This window comes from Pseudophryne corroboree, unplaced genomic scaffold (genome assembly GCF_028390025.1).
Source record: "Pseudophryne corroboree isolate aPseCor3 unplaced genomic scaffold, aPseCor3.hap2 scaffold_297, whole genome shotgun sequence".
NCBI classification, from domain to species: domain Eukaryota; kingdom Metazoa; phylum Chordata; class Amphibia; order Anura; family Myobatrachidae; genus Pseudophryne; species Pseudophryne corroboree.
Window position 1 is genome coordinate 314,259 of NW_026969640.1, and position 15,469 is coordinate 329,727.

The 15,469-nt window shown below is 42.1% G+C and overlaps 11 non-coding genes and 3 pseudogenes across 11 annotated transcripts; 12 read left to right on the forward strand and 2 right to left on the reverse strand.

Moving 5' to 3' along the window:
* Window positions 1-3,452: 3,452 nt before the first annotated feature.
* TRNAN-AUU (transfer RNA asparagine (anticodon AUU)) lies at window positions 3,453-3,526 on the reverse strand. The gene has a single exon. It is a non-coding gene; the product is annotated as a tRNA-Asn (tRNA).
* Window positions 3,527-5,790: 2,264 nt separating this feature from the next.
* TRNAN-AUU (transfer RNA asparagine (anticodon AUU)) lies at window positions 5,791-5,864 on the reverse strand. Its single transcript has one exon. It is a non-coding gene; the product is annotated as a tRNA-Asn (tRNA).
* A 2,839-nt stretch (window positions 5,865-8,703) lies between these two features.
* Window positions 8,704-8,867, forward strand: LOC135015631 (U1 spliceosomal RNA). Its single transcript, XR_010213849.1, has one exon. It is a non-coding gene; the product is annotated as a U1 spliceosomal RNA (small nuclear RNA).
* Window positions 8,868-9,019: 152 nt separating this feature from the next.
* Window positions 9,020-9,154, forward strand: LOC135015688 (U1 spliceosomal RNA; annotated as a pseudogene).
* A 699-nt stretch (window positions 9,155-9,853) lies between these two features.
* Window positions 9,854-10,017, forward strand: LOC135015719 (U1 spliceosomal RNA). The gene has a single exon (XR_010213913.1). It is a non-coding gene; the product is annotated as a U1 spliceosomal RNA (small nuclear RNA).
* A 152-nt stretch (window positions 10,018-10,169) lies between these two features.
* LOC135015658 (U1 spliceosomal RNA) lies at window positions 10,170-10,332 on the forward strand. Its single transcript, XR_010213874.1, has one exon. It is a non-coding gene; the product is annotated as a U1 spliceosomal RNA (small nuclear RNA).
* Window positions 10,333-11,003: 671 nt separating this feature from the next.
* On the forward strand, window positions 11,004-11,167 carry LOC135015720 (U1 spliceosomal RNA). Its single transcript, XR_010213915.1, has one exon. It is a non-coding gene; the product is annotated as a U1 spliceosomal RNA (small nuclear RNA).
* A 152-nt stretch (window positions 11,168-11,319) lies between these two features.
* On the forward strand, window positions 11,320-11,482 carry LOC135015664 (U1 spliceosomal RNA). The gene has a single exon (XR_010213878.1). It is a non-coding gene; the product is annotated as a U1 spliceosomal RNA (small nuclear RNA).
* Window positions 11,483-12,153: 671 nt separating this feature from the next.
* LOC135015721 (U1 spliceosomal RNA) lies at window positions 12,154-12,317 on the forward strand. The gene has a single exon (XR_010213916.1). It is a non-coding gene; the product is annotated as a U1 spliceosomal RNA (small nuclear RNA).
* Window positions 12,318-12,468: 151 nt separating this feature from the next.
* LOC135015649 (U1 spliceosomal RNA) lies at window positions 12,469-12,631 on the forward strand. The gene has a single exon (XR_010213866.1). It is a non-coding gene; the product is annotated as a U1 spliceosomal RNA (small nuclear RNA).
* Window positions 12,632-13,302: 671 nt separating this feature from the next.
* On the forward strand, window positions 13,303-13,466 carry LOC135015626 (U1 spliceosomal RNA). The gene has a single exon (XR_010213844.1). It is a non-coding gene; the product is annotated as a U1 spliceosomal RNA (small nuclear RNA).
* A 152-nt stretch (window positions 13,467-13,618) lies between these two features.
* On the forward strand, window positions 13,619-13,772 carry LOC135015685 (U1 spliceosomal RNA; annotated as a pseudogene).
* A 680-nt stretch (window positions 13,773-14,452) lies between these two features.
* On the forward strand, window positions 14,453-14,616 carry LOC135015736 (U1 spliceosomal RNA). Its single transcript, XR_010213932.1, has one exon. It is a non-coding gene; the product is annotated as a U1 spliceosomal RNA (small nuclear RNA).
* Window positions 14,617-14,768: 152 nt separating this feature from the next.
* LOC135015661 (U1 spliceosomal RNA) lies at window positions 14,769-14,904 on the forward strand (annotated as a pseudogene).
* Window positions 14,905-15,469: the final 565 nt, after the last annotated feature.

The window sequence follows — 15,469 nt, forward strand, 5'->3', positions numbered from 1 at the left end:
CTGATTGCGCCACAGAGACACTTTGCGAAAGTTCATACTGACAAAGGCTAATAAGCATTCATCTAAAACGTTTCCTAGAAAAACTTTAAAAAGTCAATAATCTGGAGAGTTTTTGTAAGATGTTTCTTCCATCAACCAACGAAGAAACACATTGGTACTTTCCCATGATGAGTGAGTGCTTCAGGATCTCTTGCACTTACATGTGCAGCAGAGTACTGCAATGGAAGCATGCTGGGCCCATAACCCAGAGGTAGGCAGATTGAAACTATCCTCTGCTATATGCATTTTTTTTTGTTAATTAAAGTAATCCAAAACTGGGATTGATATTTTGGCTCTTTTATTTTTACTTAAAGTACAATAACTTTTACCATTTTAATTTGTTTTAATAGTATATTGACAGTATTGTTTTCTTTCAAAAATCCACTTCATTTTCTTTACCCTATTATTAAAATGGTAATTGACAAAAACAAACTACATTGTCACCAGAAGAGCAATACAAAATGTACAAGTGATATATTAAAATCATCTTTCCAGCTTGAATTTCAATGATGCATTGGGGCAACGATTTTGTGAGAAACATCTTCACCCTTAAATAAAGATTTTCTTAATTCCTTACCTGTGTGCTAATTAGATATCACCTTGTTTTCATATTAAACAGACTTCCACATGAGAAAGCAGCAAGGATGCAGTGGCGTTAATGTTTCCTGGTGTCAACCTGTATTATTTCAGTAGACATTGAAATGAGGATGCATCTTGCTGCCTTTCCAATGAAGCAAGTTTAATTTAGTAATAGGTGAAAAACCATCCTTACAAAGGTGTTAATCAGAGACTTGGCTTTGTGGACACTTTTCAGAGAACAAATTTGTTAGCATAAAAATAAAGCCAGAAAATAAAGAGCTGTTTAATCACTCAATTGGATTTTTCTGCCAGCATATTTTTTTTCTCTGCAACCCACTGCTAAATTGTGCTTCCTAGATGTTTTTATAAAATCACTGAATCAAATCTAACTCTGATTACATCAGAGAAGGCCAGGTACCCTACACCATAACAGGGGGTATGAAATTTAACTTGTCTACTTAAAGATCACCAAAATCTGATAACAAGGTCAATTAGGTCCCTGGGTGGGATTGAACCACCAACCTTTTGGTTAATAGTCGTACACACTAACTGATTGCGCCACAGAGACACTTTGCAAAAGTTCATACTGACAAAGGCTAATAAGCATTCATCTAAAACGTTTCCTAGAAAAACTTTAAAAAGTCAATAATCTGGAGAGTTTTTGTAAGATGTTTCTTCTATCAACCAACAAAGAAACACATTGGTACTTTCCCATGATGAGTGAGTGCTTCAGGATCTCTTGCACTTACATGTGCAACAGAGTACAGCAATGGAAGCATGCTGGGCCCATAACCCAGAGGTAGGCAGATTGAAACTATCCTCTGCTATATGCATTTTTTTGTTTGTTAATTAAAGTAATCCAAAACTGGGATTGATATTTTGGCTCTTTTATTTTTACTTAAAGTACAATAACTTTTACCATTTTAATTTGTTTTAATAGTATATTGACAGTATTGTTTTCTTTCAAAAATCCACTTAATTTTCTAAACCCTATTATTAAAATGGTAATTGACAAAAACAAACTACATTGTCACCAGAAGAGCAATACAAAATGTACAAGTGATATATTAAAATCATCTTTCCAGCTTGAATTTCAATGATGCATTGGGGCAACGATTTTGTGAGAAACATCTTCACCCTTAAATAAAGATTTTCTTAATTCCTTACCTGTGTGCTAATTAGATATCACCTTGTTTTCACATTAAACAGACTTCCACATGAGAAAGCAGCAAGGATGCAGTGGCGTTAATGTTTCCTGGTGTCAACCTGTATTATTTCAGTAGACATTGAAATGAGGATGCATCTTGCTGCCTTTCCAATGAAGCAAGTTTAATTTAGTAATAGGTGAAAAACCATCCTTACAAAGGTGTTAATCAGAGACTTGGCTTTGTGGACACTTTTCAGAGAACAAATTTGTTAGCATAAAAATAAAGCCAGAAAATAAAGAGCTGTTTAATCACTCAATTGGATTTTTCTGCCAGCATATTTTTTTTCTCTGCAACCCACTGCTAAATTGTGCTTCCTAGCTGTTTTTATAAAATCACTGAATCAAATCTAACTCTGATTACATCAGAGAAGGCCAGGTACCCTACACCATAACAGGGGGTTTGAAATTTTGACTTGTCTACTTAAAGATCACCAAAATCTGATAACAAGGTCAATTAGGTCCCTGGGTGGGATTGAACCACCAACCTTTTGGTTAATAGCCGTACATACTAACTGATTGCGCCACAGAGACACTTTGCAAAAGTCCATACTGACAAAGGCTAATAAGCATTCATCTAAAACGTTTCCTAGAAAAACTTTAAAAAGTCAATAATCTGGAGAGTTTTTGTAAGATGTTTCTTCCATCAACCAACGAAGAAACACATTGGTACTTTCCCATGATGAGTGAGTGCTTCAGGATCTCTTGAACTTACATGTGCAGCAGAGTACTGCAATGGAAGCATGCTGGGCCCATAACCCAGAGGTAGGCAGATTGAAACTATCCTCTGCTATATGCATTTTTTTTTGTTAATTAAAGTAATCCAAAACTGGGATTGAAATTTTAGTCTCTTTTATTTTTACTTAAAGTACAATAACTTGTACCATTTTAATTTGTTTTAATAGTATATTGACAGTATTGTTTTCTTTCAAAAATCCACTTCATTTTCTTTACCCTATTATTAAAATGGTAATTGACAAAAACAAACTACATTGTCACCAGAAGAGCAATACAAAATGTACAAGTGATATATTAAAATCATCTTTCCAGCTTGAATTTCAATGATGCATTGGGTCAACAATTTTGTGAGAAACATCTTCACCCTTAAATAAAGATTTTCTTAATTCCTTACCTGTGTGCTAATTTGATATCACCTTGTTTTCACATTAAACAGACTTCCACATGAGAAAGCAGCAAGGATGCAGTGGCGTTAATGTTTCCTGGTGTCAACTTGTATTATTTCAGTAGACATTGAAATGAGGATGCATCTTGCTGCCTTTCCAATGAAGCAAGTTTAATTTAGTAATAGGTGAAAAACCATCCTTACAAAGGTGTTAATCAGAGACTTGGCTTTGTGGACACTTTTCAGAGAACAAATTTGTTAGCATAAAAATAAAGCCAGAAAATGAAGAGCTGTTTAATCACTCGATTGGATTTTTCTGCCAGCATATTTTTTTTCTCTGCAACCCACTGCTAAATTGTGCTTCCTAGCTGTTTTTTATAAAATCACTGAATCAAATCTAACTCTGATTACATCAGAGAAGGCCATGTACCCTACACCATAAGTGGAGGTTTGAAATTTTGACTTGTCTACATAAATATCACCAAAATCTGATCACAAGGTTAATTACGTCCCTGGGTGGGATTGAACCACCAACCTTTTGGTTAATAGCCAAACACACTAACCGATTGCGCCACAGAGACACTTTGCAAAAAGTACATACTGACAAAGGCTAATAAGCATTCATCTAAAACGTTTCCTAGAAAAACTTTAAAAAGTCAATAATCTGGAGAGTTTTTGTAAGATGTTTCTTCCATCAACCAACGAAGAAACACATTGGTACTTTCCCATGATGAGTGAGTGCTTCAGGATCTCTTGCACTTACATGTGCAGCAGAGTACTGCAATGGAAGCATGCTGGGCCCATAACCCAGAGGTAGGCAGATTGAAACTATCCTTTGCTATATGCATTTTTTTTTGTTAATTTAAGTAATCAAAACTGGGATTGATATTTTTGCTCTTTTATTTTTACTTAAAGTACAATAACTTTTACCATTTTAATTTGTTTTAATAGTATATTGACAGTATTGTTTTCTTTCAAAAATCCACTTCATTTTCTTTACCCTATTATTAAAATGGTAATTGACAAAAACAAACTACATTGTCACCAGAAGAGCAATACAAAATGTACAAGTGATATATTAAATTCATCTTTCCAGCTTGAATTTCAATGATGCATTGGGTCAACAATTTTGTGAGAAACATCTTCACCCTTAAATAAAGATTTTCTTAATTCCTTACCTGTGTGCTAATTAGATATCACCTTGTTTTCACATTAAACAGACTTCCACATGAGAAAGCAGCAAGGATGCAGTGGCGTTAATGTTTCCTGGTGTCAACCTGTATTATTTCAGTAGACATTGAAATGAGGATGCATCTTGCTGCCTTTCCAATGAAGCAAGTTTAATTTAGTAATAGGTGAAAAACCATCCTTACAAAGGTGTTAATCAGAGACTTGGCTTTGTGGACACTTTTCAGAGAACAAATTTGTTAGCATAAAAATAAAGCCAGAAAATAAAGAGCTGTTTAATCACTCAATTGGATTTTTCTGCCAGCATATTTTTTTTCTCTGCAACCCACTGCTAAATTGTGCTTCCTAGCTGTTTTTATAAAATCACTGAATCAAATCTAACTCTGATTACATCAGAGAAGGCCAGGTACCCTACACCATAACAGGGGGTTTGAAATTTTGACTTGTCTACTTAAAGATCACCAAAATCTGATAACAAGGTCAATTAGGTCCCTGGGTGGGATTGAACCACCAACCTTTTGGTTAATAGCCGTACATACTAACTGATTGCGCCACAGAGACACTTTGCAAAAGTCCATACTGACAAAGGCTAATAAGCATTCATCTAAAACGTTTCCTAGAAAAACTTTAAAAAGTCAATAATCTGGAGAGTTTTTGTAAGATGTTTCTTCCATCAACCAACGAAGAAACACATTGGTACTTTCCCATGATGAGTGAGTGCTTCAGGATCTCTTGAACTTACATGTGCAGCAGAGTACTGCAATGGAAGCATGCTGGGCCCATAACCCAGAGGTAGGCAGATTGAAACTATCCTCTGCTATATGCATTTTTTTTTGTTAATTAAAGTAATCCAAAACTGGGATTGAAATTTTAGTCTCTTTTATTTTTACTTAAAGTACAATAACTTGTACCATTTTAATTTGTTTTAATAGTATATTGACAGTATTGTTTTCTTTCAAAAATCCACTTCATTTTCTTTACCCTATTATTAAAATGGTAATTGACAAAAACAAACTACATTGTCACCAGAAGAGCAATACAAAATGTACAAGTGATATATTAAAATCATCTTTCCAGCTTGAATTTCAATGATGCATTGGGTCAACAATTTTGTGAGAAACATCTTCACCCTTAAATAAAGATTTTCTTAATTCCTTACCTGTGTGCTAATTTGATATCACCTTGTTTTCACATTAAACAGACTTCCACATGAGAAAGCAGCAAGGATGCAGTGGCGTTAATGTTTCCTGGTGTCAACTTGTATTATTTCAGTAGACATTGAAATGAGGATGCATCTTGCTGCCTTTCCAATGAAGCAAGTTTAATTTAGTAATAGGTGAAAAACCATCCTTACAAAGGTGTTAATCAGAGACTTGGCTTTGTGGACACTTTTCAGAGAACAAATTTGTTAGCATAAAAATAAAGCCAGAAAATGAAGAGCTGTTTAATCACTCGATTGGATTTTTCTGCCAGCATATTTTTTTTCTCTGCAACCCACTGCTAAATTGTGCTTCCTAGCTGTTTTTTATAAAATCACTGAATCAAATCTAACTCTGATTACATCAGAGAAGGCCATGTACCCTACACCATAAGTGGAGGTTTGAAATTTTGACTTGTCTACATAAATATCACCAAAATCTGATCACAAGGTTAATTACGTCCCTGGGTGGGATTGAACCACCAACCTTTTGGTTAATAGCCAAACACACTAACCGATTGCGCCACAGAGACACTTTGCAAAAAGTACATACTGACAAAGGCTAATAAGCATTCATCTAAAACGTTTCCTAGAAAAACTTTAAAAAGTCAATAATCTGGAGAGTTTTTGTAAGATGTTTCTTCCATCAACCAACGAAGAAACACATTGGTACTTTCCCATGATGAGTGAGTGCTTCAGGATCTCTTGCACTTACATGTGCAGCAGAGTACTGCAATGGAAGCATGCTGGGCCCATAACCCAGAGGTAGGCAGATTGAAACTATCCTTTGCTATATGCATTTTTTTTTGTTAATTTAAGTAATCAAAACTGGGATTGATATTTTTGCTCTTTTATTTTTACTTAAAGTACAATAACTTTTACCATTTTAATTTGTTTTAATAGTATATTGACAGTATTGTTTTCTTTCAAAAATCCACTTCATTTTCTTTACCCTATTATTAAAATGGTAATTGACAAAAACAAACTACATTGTCACCAGAAGAGCAATACAAAATGTACAAGTGATATATTAAATTCATCTTTCCAGCTTGAATTTCAATGATGCATTGGGTCAACAATTTTGTGAGAAACATCTTCACCCTTAAATAAAGATTTTCTTAATTCCTTACCTGTGTGCTAATTAGATATCACCTTGTTTTCACATTAAACAGACTTCCACATGAGAAAGCAGCAAGGATGCAGTGGCGTTAATGTTTCCTGGTGTCAACCTGTATTATTTCAGTAGACATTGAAATGAGGATGCATCTTGCTGCCTTTCCAATGAAGCAAGTTTAATTTAGTAATAGGTGAAAAACCATCCTTACAAAGGTGTTAATCAGAGACTTGGATTTGTGGACACTTTTCAGAGAACAAATTTGTTAGCATAAAAATAAAGCCAGAAAATGAAGAGCTGTTTAATCACTCAATTGGATTTTTCTGCCAGCATATTTTTTTTCTCTGCAACCCACTGCTAAATTGTGCTTCCTAGCTGGTTTTTATAAAATCACTGAATCAAATCTAACTCTGATTACATCAGAGAAGGCCAGGTACCCTACACCATAAGAGGAGGTTTGAAATTTTGACTTGTCTAATTAAATATCTCCAAAATCTGATCACAAGGTCAATTACATCCCTGGGTGGGATTGAACCACCAACCTTTTGGTTAAAAACCGAACACACTAACCAATTGCGCCACAGAGACACTTTGCAAACAGTACATACTGACAAAGGCTAATAAGCATACATCTAGAACGTTTCCTAGAAAAACATTAAAAAATCAATAATCTGGAGAGTTTTTGTAAGACGTTTCTTCCATCAACCAATGAATAAACACATTGGTACTTTCCCATGATGAGTGAGTGCTTCAGGATCTCTTGCACTTACATGTGCAGCAGAGTACTGCAATGGAAGAATGCTGGACCCATAACCCAGAGGTAGGCAGATTGAAACTATCCTTTGCTATATGCATTTTTTTTTGTTAATTTAAGTAATCAAAACTGGGATTGATATTTTTGCTCTTTTATTTTTACTTAAAGTACAATAACTTTTACCATTTTAATTTGTTTTAATAGTATATTGACAGTATAGTTTTCTTTCAAAAATCCACTTAATTTTCTTTACCCTATTATTAAAATGGTAATTGACAAAAAAAACTACATTGTCACCAGAAGAGCAATACAAAATGTACAAGTGATATATTAAAATCATCTTTCCAGCTTGAATTTCAATGATGCATTGGGGCAACAATTTTGTGAGAAACATCTTCACCCTTAAATAAAGATTTTCGTAATTTCTTACCTGTGTGCTAATTAGATATCACCTTGTTTTCACATTAAACAGACTTCCACATGAGAAAGCAGCAAGGATGCAGTGGCGTTAATGTTTCCTGGTGTCAACCTGTATTATTTCAGTAGACATTGAAATGAGGATGCATCTTGCTGCCTTTCCAATGAAGCAAGTTTAATTTAGTAATAGGTGAAAAACCATCCCTACAAAGGTGTTAATCAGAGACTTGGCTTTGTGGACACTTTTCAGAGAACAAATTTGTTAGCATAAAAATAAAGCCAGAAAATGAAGAGCTGTTTAATCACGCAATTTGATTTTTTTGCCAGCATATTTCTTTTTCTCTGCAACCCACTGCTAAATTGTGCTTCCTAGATGTTTTTATAAAATTACTGAATCAAATCTAACTCTGATTACATCAGAGAAGGCCAGGTACCCTACACCATAACAGGGGGTTTGAAATTTTGACTTGTCTACTTTAAGATCACCAAAATCTGATAACAAGGTCAATTAGGTCCCTGGGTGGGATTGAACCACCAACCTTTTGGTTAATAGCCGTACATACTAACTGATTGCGCCACAGAGACCCTTTTACTTGCCTTACAGAGCAGCTCTGGAGCTGTTACAGTGCCCAGCTGCTGCAAGAAATCAGCTTGAATGCTTAAGGGGCTGGGGCATAGCCAACATGAGCCCCACACCGAAGGAGGGTGGAGGTGTTTAATGCGAACTAGGGGTCATCCAAGCGCCGCAAAAGGCCGCCATGCCCTGCACGCCCCTTTTCTCTTTTCATATGCAGACGAGGGTTGAAGCCAACTTTGACCCACTGCTTGGATGACATCACCATATGCAAATCCATCTGCTGCAGGCCTTCCCCCAAGAATGCTTGCACTAGTTGTTGCATTTGGTTTGTTGTTTGGGGGTGCTTCAGTATTAGGCAGCCTTCTGCCCTCCCATGTTCATCTGAAAATATGTGTTCTCCCTGCAGTTGTTGTCCCCAGATGAGAGTTCCCTTGTGCTGCCTCAGTTGAATCTCCTTTACTTGACAGAGATGTGCCTGAGCAGTGGCCCTCCCCAGCTCTATCCCAAATCATACTTATTTTGCATAGGAGATACCATGGTCATGAAGATTGTTCTCCCAGGGTGAGGTTCATTCATTGCATTCTGGGTATGCTGACCCCTATGATTTCCACAAATGTGGGAAACTCGACTGCATTATTTGTGGTAGTGGGGGACTGTGTTTGTGCTTTCCTCTGGTCAGCTCTGGTAAAAGTCAGATTTCTTTGTCTCAGATCTTCCTCTAGCCTTGTTCTTTTTTCTAGAGTTCCCTTGCGCTGCCTCAGTTGGATCTCCTTCACTTGACAGGGGGGTACCCGAGCAGCAACCCTCCCCAGCTCTAGCCCAACTCCTACTTACCTGCCAGGTGAGATACTATGATCATGAAGGTGCTTCTCCCAGGGCAAGGCTCACCCATTGCACTCTGGGTGTGCTGCTCCTGCGATTTCCCCAAATGTGGGAAACTTGACTGCATAATTTGATTTTCCCCTGGTCGGCTCTCGTATAATTCAGATCTCTTTGTCTCAGGTCTCTCTCCAGCCTAGTTTGCTGTCTGTTTCCACTTCTCTTTTCTTGAGCCGCTCCCTTCTATGCCCTAGCGCACTATCCTGACTTCTCCCGTCTGCTTACTTTGTGCTTTCCATTGCACAATGCAAACTACAGGTAGTACTGCAGGGCCCACACCCTTTTACTTGCCTTACAGAGCAGCTCTGGGGCTGTTACAGTGCCCAGCTGCTGCAAGAAATCAGCTTGAATGCTTCAGGGGCTGGGGCATAGCCAACATGAGCCCCACACCGAAGGAGGGTGAAGGTGTTTAATGCGAACTAGGGGTCATCCAAGCGCCGCAAAAGGCTGCCATGCCCTGCACGCCCCTTTTCTCTTTTCATATGCAGACGAGGGTTGAAGCCAACTTTGACCCACTGCTTGGATGGCATTACCATATGCAAATCAATCTGCTGCAGGCCTTCCCCCAGGAATGCTTGCACTAGTTGTTGCATTTGGTTTGTTGTTTGGGGGTGCTTCAGTATTAGGCAGCCTTCTGCCCTCCCATGTTCATCTGAAAATATGTGTTCTCCCTGCAGTTGTTGTCCCCAGATGAGAGTTCCCTTGTGCTGCCTCAGTTGAATCTCCTTTACTTGACAGAGATGTGCCTGAGCAGCGGCCCTCCCCAGCCCTATCTCAAATCATACTTATTTTGCATAGGAGATACCATGGTCATGAAGATTGTTCTCCCAGGGTGAGGTTCATTCATTGCATTCTGGGTATGCTGACCCCTGTGATTTCCCCAAATGTGGGAAACTCGACTGCATTATTTGTGGTAGTGGGGGACTGTGTTTGTGCTTTCCTCTGGTCAGCTCTGGTAAAAGTCAGATTTCTTTGTCTCAGATCTTCCTCTAGCCTTGTTCTTCTTTCGAGAGTTCCCTTGTGATGCTTCAGTTGGATCTCCTTCACTTGACAGGGGGGTGCCCGAGCAGCGACCCTCCACAGCTCTAGCCCAACTCCTACTTACCTGCCAGGTGAGATACTATGATCAGGAAGGTGCTTCTCCCAGGGCAAGGCTCACCCATTGCACTCTGGGTGTGCTGCTCCTGCGATTTACCCAAATGTGGGACACTTGACTGCATAATTTGTGTTTCCTCTGGTCGGCTCTCGTATAATTCAGATCTCTTTGTCTCAGGTCTCTCTCCAGCCTAGTTTGCTGTCTGTTTCCACTTCTCTTTTCTTGAGCCGCTCCCTTCTATGCCCTTGCGCACTATCCTGACTTCTCCCGTCTGCTTACTTTGTGCCTTCCAACGCACAATGCGAACTACAGGTAGTGCTGCAGGGCCCACACTCTTTTACTTGCCTTACAGAGCAGCTCTGGAGCTGTTACAGTGCCCAGCTGCTGCAAGAAATCAGCTTGAATGCTTCAGGGGCTGGGGCATAGCCAACATGAGCCCCACACCGAAGGAGGGTGGAGGTGTTTAATGCGAACTAGGGGTCATCCAAGCGCCGCAAAAGGCCGCCATGCCCTGCACGCCCCTTTTCTCTTTTCATATGCAGACGAGGGTTGAAGCCAACTTTGACCCACTGCTTGGATGACATCACCATATGCAAATCCATCTGCTGCAGGCCTTCCCCCAGGAATGCTTGCACTAGTTGTTGCATTTGGTTTGTTGTTTGGGGGTGCTTCAGTATTAGGCAGCCTTCTGCCCTCCCATGTTCATCTGAAAATATGTGTTCTCCCTGCAGTTGTTGTCCCCAGATGAGAGTTCCCTTGTGCTGCCTCAGTTGAATCTCCTTTACTTGACAGAGATGTGCCTGAGCAGCGGCCCTCCCCAGCCCTATCCCAAATCATACTTATTTTGCATAGGAGATACCATGGTCATGAAGATTGTTCTCCCAGGGTGAGGTTCATTCATTGCATTCTGGGTATGCTGACCCCTGTGATTTCCCCAAATGTGGGAAACTCGACTGCATTATTTGTGGTAGTGGGGGACTGTGTTTGTGCTTTCCTCTGGTCAGCTCTGGTAAAAGTCAGATTTCTTTGTCTCAGATCTTCCTCTAGCCTTGTTCTTCTTTCGAGAGTTCCCTTGTGCTGCCTCAGTTGGATCTCCTTCACTTGACAGGGGGGTGCCCGAGCAGCGACCCTCCCCAGCTCTAGCCCAACTCCTACTTACCTGCCAGGTGAGATACTATGATCAGGAAGGTGCTTCTCCCAGGGCAAGGCTCACCCATTGCACTCTGGGTGTGCTGCTCCTGCGATTTCCCCAAATGTGGGACACTTGATTGCATAATTTGTGTTTCCTCTGGTCGGCTCTCGTATAATTCAGATCTCTTTGTCTCAGGTCTCTCTCCAGCCTAGTTTGCTGTCTGTTTCCACTTCTCTTTTCTTGAGCTGCTCCCTTCTATGCCCTTGCGCACTATCCTGACTTCTCCCGTCTGCTTACTTTGTGCCTTCCAACGCACAATGCGAACTACAGGTAGTGCTGCAGGGCCCACACCCTTTTAGTTGCCTTACAGAGCAGCTCTGGAGCTGTTACAGTGCCCAGCTGCTGCAAGAAATCAGCAGGAATGCTTCAGGGGCTGGGGCATTGCCAACATGAGCCCCACACCGAAGGAGGGTGGGGGTGTTTAATGCGAACTAAGGGTCATCCAAGCGCCGCAAAAGGCCGCCATGCCCTGCATACCCCTTTTCTCTTTTCATATGCAGATGAGGGTTCCAGCCAACTTTGGCCCACTGCTTGGATGACATCACTGTATGCAAATCCGTCTTCTGCAGACCTTCCCCCAGGAATGCTTGTACTAGTTGTTGCATTTGGTTTGTTGTTTGGGGGTGCTTCAGTATTAGGCAGCCTTCTGCCCTCCCATGTTCATTTGAAAATATGTGTTCTCCCTGCAGTTGTTGTCCCCAGATGAGAGTTCCCTTGTGCTGCCTCAGTTGAATCTCCTTTACTTGACAGATATATGCCTGAGCAGCGGCCCTCCCCAGCCCTATCCCAAATCATACTTATTTTGCATAGGAGATACCATGGTCATGAAGATTGTTCTCCCAGGGTGAGGTTCATTCATTGCATTCTGGGTATGCTGACCCCTGTGATTTCCCCAAATGTGGGAAACTCGACTGCATTATTTGTGGTAGTGGGGGACTGTGTTTGTGCTTTCCTCTGGTCAGCTCTGGTAAAAGTCAGATTTCTTTGTCTCAGATCTTCCTCTAGCCTTGTTCTTCTTTCGAGAGTTCCCTTGTGCTGCCTCAGTTGGATCTCCTTCACTTGACAGGGGGTGCCCGAGCAGCGACCCTCCCCAGCTCTAGCCCAACTCCTACTTACCTGCCAGGTGAGATACTATGATCAGGAAGGTGCTTCTCCCAGGGCAAGGCTCACCCATTGCACTCTGGGTGTGCTGCTCCTGCGATTTCCCCAAATGTGGGACACTTGACTGCATAATTTGTGTTTTCTCTGGTCGGCTCTCGTATAATTCAGATCTCTTTGTCTCAGGTCTCTCTCCAGCCTAGTTTGCTGTCTGTTTCCACTTCTTTTTTCTTGAGCCGTTCCCTTCTATGCCCTTGCGCACTATCCTGACTTCTCCCGTCTGCTTACTTTGTGCCTTCCAACGCACAATGCGAACTACAGGTAGTGCTGCAGGGCCCACACCCTTTTACTTGCCTTACAGAGCAGCTCTGGAGCTGTTACAGTGCCCAGCTGCTGCAAGAAATCAGCTTGAATGCTTCAGGTGCTGGGGCATAGCCAACATGAGCCCCACACCGAAGGAGGGTGGAGGTGTTTAATGCGAATTAGAAGTCATCCAAGCGCCGCAAAAGGCCGCCATGCCCTGCACATCCCTTTTTTCTTTTCATATGCAGACGAGGGTTGAAGCCAACTTTGACCCACTGCTTGGATGACATCACCATATGCAAATCCATCTGCTGCAGGCCTTCCCCCAGGAATGCTTGCACTAGTTGTTGCATTTGGTTTGTTGTTTGGGGGTGCTTCAGTATTAGGCAGCCTTCTGCCCTCCCATGTTCATCTGAAAATATGTGTTCTCCCTGCAGTTGTTGTCCCCAGATGAGAGTTCCCTTGTGCTGCCTCAGTTGAATCGCCTTTACTTGACAGAGATGTGCCTGAGCAGCGGCCCTCCCCAGCCCTATCCCAAATCATACTTATTTTGCATAGGAGATATCATGGTCATGAAGATTGTTCTCCCAGGGTGAGGTTCATTCATTGCATTCTGGGTATGATGACCCCTGTGATTTCCCCAAATGTGGGAAACTCGACTGCATTATTTGTGGTAGTGGGGGACTGTGTTTGTGCTTTCCTCTGGTCAGCTCTGGTAAAAGTCAGATTTCTTTGTCTCAGATCTTCCTCTAGCCTTGTTCTTCTTTCGAGAGTTCCCTTGTGCTGCCTCAGTTGGATCTCCTTCACTTGACAGGGGGGTGCCCGAGCAGCGACCCTCCCCAGCTCTAGCCCAACTCCTACTTACCTGCCAGGTGAGATACTATGATCATGTAGGTGCTTCTCCCAGGGCAAGGCTCACCCATTGCACTCTGGGTGTGCTGCTTCTTTGATTTCCCCAAATGTGGGAAACTTAACTGCATAATTTGTGTTTCCCATGGTCGGCTCTCATATAATTCAGATCTCTTTGTCTCAGGTCTCTCTTCAGCCTAGTTTGCTGTCTGTTTCCACTTCTCTTTTCTTGAGCCGCTCCCTTCTATGCCCTTGCGCACTATCCTGACTTCTCCCATCTGCTTACTTTGTGCCTTCCAACGCACAATGCGAACTACAGGTAGTGCTGCAGGGCCCACACCCTTTTACTTGCCTTACAGAGCAGCTCTGGAGCTGTTACAGTGCCCAGCTGCTGCAAGAAATCAGCTTGAATGCTTCAGGGGCTGGGGCATAGCCAACATGAGCCCCACACCGAAGGAGGGTGGAGGTGTTTAATGCGAACTAGGGGTCATCCAAGCGCCGCAAAAGGCCGCCATGCCCTGCACGCCCCTTTTCTCTTTTCATATGCAGATGAGGGTTGAAGCCAACTTTGACCCACTGCTTGGATGACATCACCATATGCAAATCCATCTGCTGCAGGCCTACCCCCAGGAATGCTTGTACTAGTAGTTGCATTTGGTTTATTGTTTGGGGCTGCTTCAGTATTAGGCAGCCTTCTGCCCTTCCATGTTCATCTGAAAATATGTGTTCTCCCTGCAGTTGTTGTCCCCAGATGAGAGTTCCCTTGTGCTGCCTCAGTTGAATCTCCTTTACTTGACAGAGATGTGCCTGAGCAGCGGCCCTCCCCAGCCCTATCCCAAATCATACCTATTTTGCATAGGAGATACCATGGTCATGAAGATTGTTCTCCCAGGGTGAGGTTCATTCATTGCATTCTGGGTATGCTGACCCCTGTGATTTCCCCAAATGTGGGAAACTCGACTGCATTATTTGTGGTAGAGGGGGACTGTGTTTGTGCTTTCCTCTGGTCAGCTCTGGTAAAAGTCAGATTTCTTTGTCTCAGATCTTCCTCTAGCCTTGTTCCTCTTTCGAGAGTTCCCTTGTGCTGCCTCAGTTGGATCTCCTTCACTTGACAGGGGGGTGCCCGAGCAGCGACCCTCCCCAGCTCTAGCCCAACTCCTACTTACCTGCCAGGTGAGATACTATGATCATGAAGGTGCTTCTCCCAGGGCAAGGCTCACCCATTGCACTCTGGGTGTGCTGCTCCTGCAATTTCCCCAAATGTGGGACACTTGACTGCATAATTTGTGTTTCCCCTTGTCGGCTCTCGTATAATTCAGATCTCTTTGTCTCAGGTCTCTCTCCAGCCTAGTTTGCTGTCTGTTTCCACTTCTCTTTTCTTGAGCCGCTCCCTTCTATGCCCTTGCGCACTATCCTGACTTCTCCCGTCTGCTTACTTTGTGCCTTACAATGCACAATGCAAACTACAGGTAGTGCTGCAGGGCCCACACCCTTTTACTTGCCTTACAGAGCAGCTCTGGAGCTGTTACAGTGCCCAGCTGCTGCAAGAAATCAGCTTGAATGCTTCAGGGGCTGGGGCATAGCCAACATGAGCCCCACACCGAAGGAGGGCGGAGGTGTTTAATGCGAACTAAGGGTCATCCAAGCGCCGCAAAAGGCCGCCATGCCCTGCACACCCCTTTTCTCTTTTCATATGCAGACGAGGGTAGAAGCCAACTTTGACCCACTGCTTGGATGGCATTACCATATGCAAATCAATCTGCTGCAGGCCTTCCCCCAGGAATGCTTGCACTAGTTGTTGCATTTGGTTTGTTGTTTGGGGGTGCTTCAGTATTAGGCAGCCTTCTGCCCTCCCATGT